The 12674-nt window shown below is 40.4% G+C and overlaps 1 long non-coding RNA gene across 1 annotated transcript; it reads right to left on the bottom strand.

Moving 5' to 3' along the window:
* Nucleotides 1–556: 556 nt before the first annotated feature.
* Nucleotides 557–12010, bottom strand: LOC142010530 (uncharacterized). The gene is made up of 3 exons (XR_012644829.1): nucleotides 11916–12010; nucleotides 6735–6855; nucleotides 557–1977 (listed from the first exon to the last, which is right to left on the bottom strand). It is a non-coding gene; the product is annotated as an uncharacterized LOC142010530 (long non-coding RNA).
* Between the last annotated feature and the right edge of the window lie 664 nt (nucleotides 12011–12674).

Here is a 12674-nt window from a genome sequence, read left to right as displayed (position 1 = left end):
ATTATCTTGGTGAACAATTTTTATAGGATTTAACCAGACACAGACACCAATATCTACCACTGTTGCAAGATTCAAACTTTCTCACCAGCCTTTGGTACCTAACATCCTTAGTATCTTTATGCCCAGTGGGCACCAGGAGATACCTAGAAGCAACAGGACCTCACGATAAAGGAAACTTGCCCTCGTCATCTATGCCCTCTTCATCCCCAGATGACATGAAACTGGTCTACCACATTACTAAAGTGGTAAGTGTTGAAATGCCTCGTGGAATCCATCCATGTCCCATTAGAGCAGCAACAGGAATCTCCACGCACCTTGGTGGATGATCAAAATACCACTCTCAGGAAAAAAATATACCTCCTGTAAATGAGACTGTGAGATTACCTGCTCACGCTTTCTGCCAAATACCTTCCACTACCCAGCCCATGTTTTAAGCAGATCAGAGCATTTCTTTTCCTGTTCTACTTCCAATTCTGTGGTGGTGTTCACAGCCAATGAAAGACATAGACAAGCTTGTTCCAGACCCTCTTTTAATTAAACTTGGACCTCCTAGGAAGGAAAAGCTTGCAGGATAGATCTTCTGTCAGAGAGAATGGGGCTCTTGATCCATTCCAAACTCTTCTCCGTTAATCTAAAAGCATGATTCCTAGACAGTTCTTGAGTATGGAACTGTTCAGATAAGAACCAGTCAGTTTCTCTATCAATCAGTCAACCACTTACAAGCTTACCTTCACAAGTGGAAACATTCCTTTTCTTGGCATTTCCTTCACTTCTCCCAATACTCACAAGTTCTACTTTCCAAAATCCTGAACCATATGTTACATTTAAAAATGCAAGGCCTGTCAATGAGCTCTGTCAGAGTACATTCCTCTCCTATCACAGCCTTCTACTCAATTACTGAAGACTTTTCATTTATCCACCCTATTACAACAAGATTCTCTAAGTGCTTATTCAACTTGTTTCCCTCCCGCCATATAGCACTGAGCCCCAAGTGGACCTCAGTTTTCTTCTTGATGCCCTAAGAGACTCCCACTTTGAATCAATGACCACCTGTTCTCTCCTCCACCTCTCTCTCATGACTTCATTCCTCACAGCCATCCCTCCAACTAATAAAATTGAGCTTTGGACCCTTATGGCTGACCTGCCATATACAACTTTCTGTAATAAGGCAGTACTGCACTCCATCCTTGCTTCTTCCTGAAAGTCCCTTTGGAATACTGCATTAACCAAGAGATTCACCTGCCAGTATTATACACAGAACCTCCTGCCTTCAGAGACCAGCCTATGTACACTAGAGATGTGAGAAGTGCTGTCGCCTTCAACTTTGGTAGGACTTTGGTACGTTCTTCAGGCAGTTTAAGATGAATGGCCAGGTGTGGTTTTCAGGTTTAGGAAATGATGTGTGTATATAGGAGTGAAGACACTGCCTCTAATCCCCTCCAAATGGTGTAGGGGGAAGGGAATGGATAGATGGTCTGGCCTGTGGACTTTTAAAGATGAGAGGGCCCATAACAATATAGACTGCACACCCTGATCTACTTCCTCTTTTGTGTTCAGGGCTTGTCCTCCTTTGTCGACAAGGTGATCCCGTGGAAGAATGGTGTCAGGGTGCAGAGACTTGCCCTGCAACTACCACAGGGTCCTCTCATGCAAAAGTAGGTTTGGGGTGCAGAGGCTTGCCTGTGCCTGCTCTATTACTTTCATCTCACTCAGTTGCTTCAAAAAGTGAGTATCTTAGCAAAAGCCACCAGAGACTCTTTATCCCTGAGTTACAACCATCTCAGGGCTATGTCCGGGGAGCTCGGTTTGTGTGGGTTGGAATGATGGGAATAGGTGGGCAAATGTCCTAAAATGAGCTGCCTGAATTCTTTCTGTGCATTCTTGAAGCCATAGAACTTTTGTTGTAGTGGCTCAGGGTGAGGATTTTCCATCTTCTCCTGTTCTCCTCTTCTACTTGTGCTTGTAGGACTTTTCCATCTGTAAGCCAGACAGAGAGAAATCATAAGGCGCAGTTCCTGCAAGGCATCCCAGATTCTCAGTTTATCAATTACATGGAAGTTATATCCCTGGGCTTTTTTGTAGCGAACATGTCAAAGAAAATGGTCAAAAATAATTTACTTTGTGGCCAAATTTCAGTTTGTTGGGGGCAGTTAATCCAAGACAACACACACTAAATATACAAAAGCAGAATACCACACAACCTGTTCTCTGGCTGGTAGTAATCCCTCCCACACACACACACACCCTTTTTGAAGATTATTTCTGCCCAGATCATTAATAGTCTGCACAAGTGTTCCCATATTTGCCATTACTGAGACAGGGGCACAGTGGACGAATATACACACTCAGAGGTCTGGTGTTATGCTCATATAAAAATGTGCCTTGGCCACTCCTCCAAGCAGAACTGCAGGCCTCTCAGTTATTTTTGAGGAGAGACAAACTTAGTCTGATAAAATAGACATGCTACCCCATTTCACTGGTGGATTTCTTAACATACATTAATGGTGCATGTCACAACCAAAATATGGCCCAACTACTAAGGTACATTGATTTTTTTTAGGGGATGGGCAAGGCAATGCACCTTTTAATCTGTTGATTTGAAATAACTTTACAAATGTGTGATTAGTTAAGGCAGACAATGCCCCTGTGACTCATGATGAATCATTTTACAGGTGAAGAATCTGAAGTGCCACATTGTAAAATGATTTGCCCAGAGCTACACAGAAAATCTATGATAAAGTGGGGAATAAAGCCTACTGTTATTGATTCTCAATCCAATGTTTCAAGCACCAGACTCACTCTTTCATAACAATGCATGCAAATGCAAATCAGTTGACGAATCTGAATTGATTACATTTGAAAATAGACTTCAGATGTATTTTAATACTTACACTTACTTTTTTCTCTTTATTAAATCAGTGTTTCCATTCTAAAATATTTCTCTCACATGACAGGATGGATGTTAGCAAAATCCTACTTGAGAATATCGTATATCTTTCATCATGAAAACAATATTAGCTTACATATCTTTGAGACAAATGAACTAGCCAAAGATGCACCTTTTGTGGGTGTACCACAAAAGCCATTTTAATACTTTCCATTTTATAATTATTGGAAAACCATTCCCTGCTTCTCTCAATAATAACACTACATTATTGTGAATATTCAGATACTAATTGTTGTAAACAGCATTTGTTTTCTTCCTTCACATTGGAAGCTTATGTGATGAAGTCTTATCTTTAGTGCAGCAGATTTCAGTTTTACCAGTCCTTAGCAGTATTTGTGCCAACAATTTCAGGATCAAACTCACAGGAGTCAGAACATTTTAGAAGACTTTGGTAAAATCCAAGTTTATTGGCAAACCTAAATAGACAGAAAGTCATATAATCTCATCCTTTTTTTCCCCTGAGCTGAGGCCTAGAAATGGTTTGAACAAGATTTTCTGAGACTTTACATTTTGCTTGCTGAGCAGCTATAATGTGGAATGATTGGTTCACATTGTGCATGTCTAAGTTAACAATGTTCTATTCTCTACAGTATATCACCAACAGGAATGGGACATCCAGGCTTAGCATCAGCTACAGTAGAAAGTCATAAGCTACTCTAAAAATGAACTAGTTTATTTAATCCTATAACGCTGGCTGTGAGGTGATTAAATCACACCTAGAACATACTGTATCTTTCCTATTTCTAATCTGTGTAGTGAAGGGTCAATATTGGGCAGTTTTTCATTTTTATAACAACCCTTGCCATCTGAATATATTAAATGTCATTTTCTTTTTGTCATTAAAAATCTTATGAGTTTGCTGAGTATAAAAGTACTGTAAAATATGTGAATTACAGTAATGTGTTGTAGAATTTAGTTTTTGATTATACTGCATTTTCATTTACTTTCTCATTTACTGTATTCCCACATGGCTGAAAGGCAGTAAATGGAAAGGTAACATCTGCAAAAGCAAATACATTTTTAAATAGAGATAATGTTTTGTTAACTTCCTTTTTTATTGAGATTTGCATGTAAATGCAAAAATATGTTGTGCTTTGCTTATTTTAATCATAAAACAGAAGTACATAGTTTATAGATCCATAGCAGTGTTAATTATTTGCCTTCTCTTCCTAGCCGCCTCTGTGTCTTTATTGTGACCTCAGAGAGAACTTACCACTCATGCCCTCAGAATATTGTTGCTTGATGTTTTCCTAAAGGTAAAACACATGGAAGTCTCAACGTTGTTTCTTCCACAAGGAACTCACAGTTTTTAAACTTGATCTTAGTGCATTTTAATTGTAATATCACAGTCTCAGTGACACAGTTTCCACTGACACAAGGGCACCATTTCAGGTGGGAGGAGACAGCAGCCACGCATAGAGACTCCACTTGTTCTTCGGCCTGTTCTCTTGCTGTTGCTTGCATGCATGCCTCTCGCTCTGCTGGTGTTGGAAGGGGAGCAATTCACAATCTGTGTACTTTCCCCTCACTCCCTGTCCCCACCCCGTCCTGAAATGGTGCCCTTCCACTGACACACAATGCCTTAGAAATTTTCATCACTGGATTTTTAATCTGTATTCAGGAAGGAAATGCTTAGAGGATGGTTACTCAGATACAACAGTTCAAAAGAAAAACACATGGCTGAAAGATTAAGTCTTCATTGTTCTACTACTGGTTAGTGAAGAATTGTTAGTTTTGTGACAAAAAAATGTGGTCGTTCTTGCAAGGGATTGAAGAGAGATCCTGAAATGGCAAGGGAAAGCAAGGGTGCCAACAGATGCATTCCTCACTTTATGAATATTTCGTGCCAAGGTAAAATCCCCCAAGTGGGCCCTGGGGAATTCATAATGACATGATTAATTGCTATGGTGAAAAGGAGAAACATTGCTTCTGCTAGGATTTCAGCATTTGTGTTAGCTGGCTGGACATGGAGCTGCACTATATGGGTCAGGGCAGTAGTCAGAGATGACAGTTGTTGCTTTCCTGACCAACATGGAAGGACAGTACCTTGATGTTTGCAGTCACTGTAAGCCCTTATTCATCTTCACATCATTGACAACAGAAGAGATCCAGGACAGATCAAACTCTTAGAACTTTATGACAACATTTTTACTTTAACACAACCAGTTGGGCACAAAATATTACACTAGTACTAATACTATTATTATACTATACTAATGCTCTTACCAGATAACCATTGTCCAGATAGCACTTCTGTTATAATTAACTGAAACGTGTCCCACAAAAGCTCATTACCTAATAAATCATTTTGTTGGACTTTAAAGTGCTACATTTCTACTGCTTTGTTTTGTTGGAGTACAAACTAACACGGCTACCTCTGTGTTACTACGAAACAAGACTATGTTAATGATAGCCTGAGAAGGGTAGCTATGTCAGTCTGTACCTTCACAAAAATTCTTATTATCTACTCCAATCTGAAAATCTGAAGAAGTGGGTCTTCCCCACGAAAGATCTTTACCTAATAAATAAATTTGTTAGTCTTTAAGATACTACAGGACTGCTTGTTTTTGTTAATGAATAGTTAAGTTGCCTAATGCTCCCTTGTTCCCTTCCCAGATGTGGAGATTGTCTACACTGAAATCTCTGGAGCCAGGGAAATGCCTCCTGCACAATTTTGCCCCAAAGGAGATGGTGACAGGTACTGGGAACATCACAGAACCATTTTCCGAGTGCTCGAAACAGTTCCAGATAATTAATCCTATTCATACATTCTCACCAACCCTCTCTGTGTTGTATGTTACTTTATTGATCCTGGAATAAATTACAGCAGGTTGCCAGCTCTTGCAATGCTGTCTAAGGAGGTTTGCAGCTGCAGCGAAAGGAGCTCAAAGCTTTCTAGGCTGCGTTATTCAGGAGATGATCACCAGGATCCTTTTGACCATACAAATCTATTAAATGAATCTATGAAAAAGTTCCTTTAAAATTTCTCCAACAGGGCTTTTCTTCCCCTGCCTGCATATCTCCCCCATCATGCAGAAAAAAGAGATGGGCACTTGGAGGCTCCTTAGGGTAGTGGTCAAAGGAGGGCAAAGTTAGGAAATTTGCCCAGGGACTCTGCTTTTATGTGGTGGAGGGCTTGCATGCTTCAGTAACCCTGAGAGCTATGCTAGCTGCTGCATAAAGAGATCAAAGGATAGGAGACAGACTAAAAGCAATCTACCTGTACTGGTAGGGGGTTATAGGTCAGGCTAACACCCTGTCCATGTAAAAATGTCTGTGTATAGGCTAACAACCTGTCCACGTAAAAATGTTGCGTTTTGTAGAAACAATCCAGAGACAAACCAACCATATGAGAGCTAAATGCACAGGTTGGTGATAACAAGGGATAAAAAACTTATTATTTACTGATATAGACATCTGAGAACAGACTAAGAATGAAAAACATTTTGCTCGACTTGGTGGGCTATCCACTCTTCGAATTGTGGGAACAATATTTCTATACAGAGAAAGTCATGAACTGATGGAAATCAAGTGGTACAACTTTAATCTCTCTAAGCCAGAATTCATTCACACAGCAAACTTCATAATGTGGCATGATTTTAGTTAGCCAGACAACCACTTATCATGTTTGTGGCCAAGTTTCCTGTGGTCCAGTAAAGTTTGCTTACAGCCACCGGTCCTGTCTTTCTGGGTTCAGTGCTGGAATTTAGCTGGAATTTACCCCTAAGTGTCTTCTAAGAGCCCAGTAAGCAGTGCAAGTGTTAGTAATGTGATAGAAAATACTGACCTCTCATCATCCAGCAAATTCCCTCATCCAGCACAGGTCAGGTCCCAAGAGTGCCAGACAAAAGAGGTTCAACCTGTGGTTTCATCCAGAAAGAGTTTGACCGTGTTGTTATTAGTAACTTCTGGAGAAAACAAATGTTAGACACCAGGGTTTATATGACAGCTAATGTCAAAAGCATTCATCATTTTTTATTAGGACAATTAAAATTAAGAAAGGCAACAACATGTTAAGGGAAAAAGATATGTATGATGCTAGTAAGTTAGTAGATCCAGCAATGAAAGCATATTTCATAGTTTTACTTAATAGATTTGAATAGTTAGAAGACTAACAGATGGCAGAAAAAACAACATTAGTTTTTCAAAGAAGCAAGTGTTAATGTAGCAAGCCTCATTCTGGTGAGAAGATCTAAGAAACAAGAATAACTAGAATCAAATGCATAGACATTTTTTGAATAGAAGAAAAAACTAAATGAGAAAATTCAGAAAGAATGAAAGAAAATTAAAAGAACTATTCTTTAACAATAATATGTAGACAAAGGCAAGGAATTTAAAAGATCAGACAGAAGAGAAGAGAGAATGGATGAAAAATAAAGTAAGATAAATTGAAGATGCATACAAGAAAGCAGATTCACAAAAAAAATGCTTCTAGTATCTAAACCACTGACATTACAATTTGTGAATGATTTTGGTACTGTGGAGGCTCAAGATGGTACAATTTTAACCACAAAGGAAGAGCAGAGGACCTATTGGATGGAATATTTCCAGGCCATCCTCCACCATCCAGAACTAGCAATATACATTTGAGAAATGTGAAGAATTAGTGGCTTTACTTATATCGTAAGAAGTAATTGATTTTGAGGAAATAACCAAGGCCATAAAACATCCATAAAGTGGTAAAATATCAGGCCCTGACAAGACAGATGCTGAAATGTTAAAAGCTGAAATGAAGTGGTGGCAAATTACACATGCCAGCTCTACTGAATGGCTTGGGAAAATGGAGACCTGCCCCAAAGAGTGCAATTGTGTTATCTGAAAGATCCTTGTACATGATAACTGAAAAAGGGTGACATTCTTATCTCTACCTGGAAAAGAGTTGTGCACTATTATTTTGAACAGGTTGATATTTGTTGTTGACAAAGTGCGTAGGGAAGGACAAGCTGTATTTTGATCTATTAGGTCACATCCCACTCAGAAGTTTACCTTGGGGACACTTATTAAGAAAGATTTAAAATCGCAGCAGCAGCTCATTTTTAACTTTGATGTTTTTATGGCAATTTTTGATAGTGTCAATGGAGAAGCCCTCTGGATGATGGTGGCTACGTCTACCCGTGAAGCCAACATCGAAATAGCTTATTTCGATGTAGCAACATCGAAATAGGCTATTTCGATGAATAATGTCTACATGTCCTCCAGGGCTGGCAACGTCGACGTTCAACTTCGACGTTGCGCGGCACCACATCAAAATAGGCGCTGCGAGGGTACGTCTACACGCCAAAGTAGCACACATCGAAATAAGGGTGCCAGGCACAGCTGCAGACAGGGTCACAGGGCGGACTCAACAGCAAGCCACTCCCTTAAAGGGCCCCTCCCACACACAATTGCACTAAACAACACAAGATACACAGAGCCAACAACTGGTTGCAGACCCTGTGCCTGCAGCATGGATCCCCAGCTGCCGCAGCAGCAGCCAAAAGCCCTGGGCTAATGGCTGCTGCCCACAGTGACCATAGAGCCCCGCAGGGGCTGGAGAGAGAGCATCTCTCAACCCCCCAGCTGATGGCCGCCATGGAGGACCCAGCAATTTCGACATTGCGGGACGCAGATCGTCTACACGGTCCCTACTTCGACCTTGAACGTCGAAGTAGGGCGCTATTCCGATCCCCTCATGAGGTTAGCGACTTCGACGTCTCGCTGCCTGACGTCGAAGTTAACTTCGAAATAGCGCCCGATGCATGTAGCCGCGACGGGCGCTATTTCGAAGTTAGTGCCGCTACTTCGAAGTAGCGTGCACGTGTAGACACAGCTCTTGAGACACTAGGGAATTCCAGCACAGACTGTTAATTTGATAAATGTTTAGAATGACAAGTTCATGTGCTGCATCAGGACACAGGGTAGAGACATGGAATAGTTTTACATCCATGCTGGTAAAAGTTGTTTGCTATCCCCACTTCTTTTCTACTTTGTGATGAGAAGGATGCCACATACTGCCAAAGACATTCCTGTTGTCTGGGCAAGAGATAAACTGCAAGAGTTGGATTTTGCAGAAGATAAAGACATACTGGATGCCAGATTGAATGGAGGGAAAAGATTGTTTATGAGCCTAAAAACAGATGCCTCCACTGTGAGTCTTTGTATCAGAATGCAGAAGATAAAGAATATTGAGATTAGAGAGAATGCTGTCAACAATGGAGAATGTATGATTGATGGAGAAGAGTTAAAAAAGGTTTGATAACTTGGTTTGTTTTGGAAGTATAATATCTGCTAATGGTCAGCTCACTGAAGAGGTTAATGCAAGAATCAGCGTGGTAGTGCATGGCTGCTGTTTTTATGGTAAGTCATGGGGCATGTATACCCTGTCACTTCTGAGGGTTGGTGGGAGGTTTTGACAGCTCCATGGGTGAGTCCAAATGACCATGCTTTGGCTCATGACAGCATAACAGAATGGTAAAAATGAATATGAAAAACTATTTGCCCAGTGGCCAGCAGCAATATGGCTGCCTTCCCAGGCAGGGCTGCATGGCCCAGTGAGAGAACAGGCTTGAGCTGAAGCCAAAACAGTCTCAGAGGGTGAAAGCAGTTGCTTCAAAAGGGGCAAGTTAAAGACTGCAGACACACTTGGCCAGATAGGGTGCTCACAAGAGGCAAGTGCCACACCATTGCAATCTCCTTAGGCAAGCCCTGTGAGCTTCAGTCTGCTGACCTGAGCTCTGAGTCTTGATGTTCAAGGTATGGGCAGGAATGTTGTGTTACCATGTAGGCATACCCTAAGCTTAAGTGAGTAAAGTTAGAGATGATTGTTTCAATCCTACAAAAACAAAACACAATAGTGTGCTAACAACTGTGCATTGTTTGAGAAACTGTTATGTAACTTCCTTCATTCCTTTCCTGGCTTTCATTCATCATTTTGTGAAGGGTTTGCTTCCAGGATCACTTAGAGGGAGTCATTTGAGCATTAATGAAAATGGCTCTGCCTGCGTGCCGCTCCAAGCCCGTCAACCCACCCCTAAATGCAGTGTGTCTGTCTTGGTGCTCATCTCAACAGTTGCCTCTGAAAAGTGATAACATACTCTATAAATAGATGCTATGTAGATGTAACTGATCTCGGAAGAATGAGGAGCAAAAAAGTGAAACAATCTGGGGCAAATTTGTCCGATGGGGTGTTCTGGGGACTGTAAGGCTATGTCTACGTGTTGATTGTTATTGGGATACATTTGGGCACAAATGTATCTCAAAAGCAACACTGTGGCTTTTCCCTGTGCTCAAAATAGCTCTGGCTTTTGAAGCATGGTATTCCAGTTCCGGTGCCCCTCATCATATGAGGGGTAACAAACTTTTGAAATAGCTGCTTTTTCTGAACATCAGTGCCATTTGGACGGCATCAAATTCAGAATAAGGGATTTTGAAATAATTTACGCAATTTGCATAGTACAAATTGTGTCAAATATTTTGAAACCAACTTGCCATGTAAACATTGCCTAATTGTCCTTGTATTTTATTAAATCATTGGAAATCCAAATAACATTCAAAGTTTGCGTTCTGTGTTTCTGATTTTTCATCATTTTCATGATAAAAAGTGAAGATTTAGAACGCCTGTCAATATATAATCTCAAAGACCACTCTTGTTAAGCTTTTATGCTGTCATGACAACAATACTCCAGTATTCCAATTATATAGAAGTAAAGGATGAAAGACAACACATATGAAAAAGAGAAAACACAACTCAGATATGAAAGCAAAGAGGGGTCCTGTGGCACCTTATAGACTAACAGAAATGTATGAATAGTAACAAAGAGGAAGCTGTGCTAGTCTATACACTATCAAAACAAAAAACAAAAAACAGTCAAGTAGCACTTTAAAGACTAGCAAAATGGTTTATTAGGTGAGCTTTCGTGGGACAGACCCACTTCCTCAGACCATAGCCAGACCAGAACAGACTCAATATTTAAGGCACAGAGAACAAAAAACAGTAAGCAAGGAGGACAAATCAGAAAAAGATAATCAAGGTGAGCAAATCAGAGAGTGGAGGGGTAGGGGGGAAGGTCTGGAATTAGATTGAGCCAAGTATGCAGACAAGCCCCTATAGTGATTCAGAAAGTTCCCATCACGATTTAAACCTTGTGTTAATGTGCCGAATTTGAATATAAAAGCCAGCTCAGCTGTTTCTCTTTCCAAAACGGTGCGATAATTCCTTTTCAGTAACACTCGTACCTTTAGGTCATTGACAGAATGCCCCATTCCATTAAAATGTTGACTAACAGGTTTGTGGATCTGGAGTGTTTTGATGTCTGTTTTGTGCCCATTGACCCTTTGTCTAAGGGAGTTAGAAGTCTGTCCAATATGCAAAGCATCTGGGCATTGTTGGCACATGATGGCATATATGATGTTAGTAGAGGAGCATGAGAAAGTGCCCGTGATTCTGTGAGTAAGCTGGTTAGGTCCAGTGATGGTATTTCCAGAGAAGATATGCGGACAAAGCTGGCAGCGGGCTTTGTTGCAGGGAAAGGTTCCAGGACTGGTATTACTGGGGTATAGACTGTGAGCATAAGCTTTCAGATGCATCTGACGAAGTGGGTCTTTGCCCACGAAAGCTTATGCTCATACACTTCTGTTAGTCTATAAGGTGCCACAGGACCCCGCTTTGCTTTTGCAGATCCAGACTAACACGACTACCCCTCTGATACTTAACTCTGATATGAGTACAGTAAGGGTTTTCATATTAATTCTCTACCCTCCATTCTCTTCTCCATCCATCTCTTTCCCTTTGTGGTACTCTCTCTTCTCTCCCTTCTGCTCAACATCTTTCTTCTCCATGTGCCCCTTTTCTTTTGCTCTTTCTACTCCCCCTCCTGCCTTCCCCCTTCCCTTCCCTTCATCTTCCCATACATAATAATAATTAAATGCACACAAATATGTAAGATTTAAAAGGAAGAAAAGAACTAGTCACTGGAATGCCTAACCTTACCTTAATCACTTTGGTTATAAGTTGTACTCTTTGTCTTGTTTTGGTAATCAAAATTTCTGCACTGGAGAATTTACAGTCTGTTTTCCAGTATGACTAAACACAATGGAAAATTAAGATTCAGATTTCAAATGTTCTTAACGTTTGAGAATTAGATGAAGTCAAAAAGCTATTTGCAAATATTGAATTTGGATTTTGAAAGCCTTTAACATTTGTGGGCATTTGGATCCAGGAGTTTTGGTTTGAGCCAATCACTGATTTTGAAGCTGACAGCTGCTACAATGTTTGACTAGATGACCACAATTTCACAAATATTCTGCTCTTATTTCAGAAAAAAACTCTTTGGAGCTAGGACCAATGGGAGAAATAATTATGGTCTTATATCTATGCAACATTTCACACTTCTTAGACATTTCTATAATACAAATAACAACCACACTTTTGAAACATATTTGTACATCCAGTGAGGCACACAATGGACAGCTGTTCACATATTAATCTTTTTGGAAAATTAGCTCAGCATTTCAGTGACAGTCAAACCCTATTGCAGTTTGATACAACAGGCTACCTTATTCCTAGCATCTTTGTCTAACAGAAACACTCTACCTATTTTTCCATGTTACATGTTAGTGATTGGCTTTGGAGTTTAATTGGAAGTGATTTAGTTTCACAAGGAGTCACATATTCAGTTAAATTAAATTAAATCAGTTTCACGATTTAAGTTTTCACTCGGTTGAGCATTAGCCGCAAAGCAGTGCCAGA

This window comes from Carettochelys insculpta, chromosome 3, assembly GCF_033958435.1.
Source record: "Carettochelys insculpta isolate YL-2023 chromosome 3, ASM3395843v1, whole genome shotgun sequence".
Classification (NCBI taxonomy): Eukaryota; Metazoa; Chordata; order Testudines; family Carettochelyidae; genus Carettochelys; species Carettochelys insculpta.
The sequence above is the reverse complement of the archived record's forward strand: the minus strand, read 5'-3'. Positions and strand labels throughout refer to the sequence as shown.